The following is a 1,359-nucleotide window of genomic DNA, read 5'->3' on the forward strand; positions in this document are numbered from 1 at the left end:
TAATGTGAAGTTCCTCAGCCTTTGAATTTCATTCCCTGTGCATTGTAAAAAGCCAAACTTAACCAATTGCTTGATTAGCGTTATTATACAAGATGAGTGGACTTAAAAATGACAAGAATTTCAGCCAAAGTGTTAGTCTTTAATCACCATCTCTGCTTGAAGTCAGTTGTATTTGAACAAGCTTGTTGAGTAAAATACAAAATGTATGTTTGCTCAAAACAACTCAAAAAGACACCAATCATCATTATTATCATTATTCCAGCATGATCTCTTGCAGGTTGATTTTCAGAATGGTTTGTTTCAATACCTGTGTATTTGTTTGTACAATGACTGGTTGATTCATATTCTGCTACACAAACATAAATAACATACATTTTTCTAAACGAATCCAATCTGTTAGTAGTTGGACTTATTTCACACATTACTGATATGTTTGTTCCAGTTTATATGATTTAGGTAGTCTCAATAATCAATCTTCTCTTCCCCGTCAGTCATTCTGAATGCAGGTTGCGTGTGACTGAAATGTGAAATAGTTGGATATCCTAACTTTGACTGGATTCCAATAGAAATGACACATCCCTTTGCAAGCCGGCATAATTTGACTAAACCAGGAGTTTYAGACCAGTGTGTTAGGGTGTAACTAGGCCCTCAGGAGCTTTATGATATATGTAATGTGTTGTCATAATGAGTTTAATTTTAAAGGTAACATATCCACTTAGACATTCACTTGGTGAAGGCTACAGTACTGAAAACCATTCAATACAGCAATCATGTTGCTAACAAATACAGTTGTGAGTGGAAATTACAATTCACTCTAAATGGAAGGCACTCAAGGCATGCAAATAAGGTAGAATTCTTTTTGATTCTCTGAACAGCATATTTTTTTTTAGAATGAACTGAAATCCATCTGATTATTGGGACAGACATGAATGTGATTTTGGACATGCGGACAAATCAAATAAGACCATCTACAATCAACACGCAACCAAGGCTCTAAAGCATATACTCTCTGATTACAACCTCATTGATGCCTGGCGAGCACATAATCCTAACGCAAAAGAGTACATCAACCTCACTAATCAATGTCATACTAGTATCTAAAACAATTTTCTTTAATCTTGAAAATATTTTTTTTTTTATATGAGCTTGTCTGATCACCACGCCTTCTACTGCCTATTACACATTTCCGAATCTTCTAACTGTAACTAGGCCTTCAAAGAAAGATATAAGGCCGTATGATATACCGTATATATGAGAATCATCAAAGGGAGAAGGAAATAAAGCAAATAGTGTAGGTTGTGATGAAATTAAACAGGAACATTAGGCCTATCTACAGAATATACACGTGTAAGATGCAGA

This window comes from Salvelinus sp. IW2-2015, unplaced genomic scaffold (genome assembly GCF_002910315.2).
Source record: "Salvelinus sp. IW2-2015 unplaced genomic scaffold, ASM291031v2 Un_scaffold7225, whole genome shotgun sequence".
In the NCBI taxonomy this organism is placed as follows: Eukaryota; Metazoa; Chordata; class Actinopteri; order Salmoniformes; family Salmonidae; genus Salvelinus; species Salvelinus sp. IW2-2015.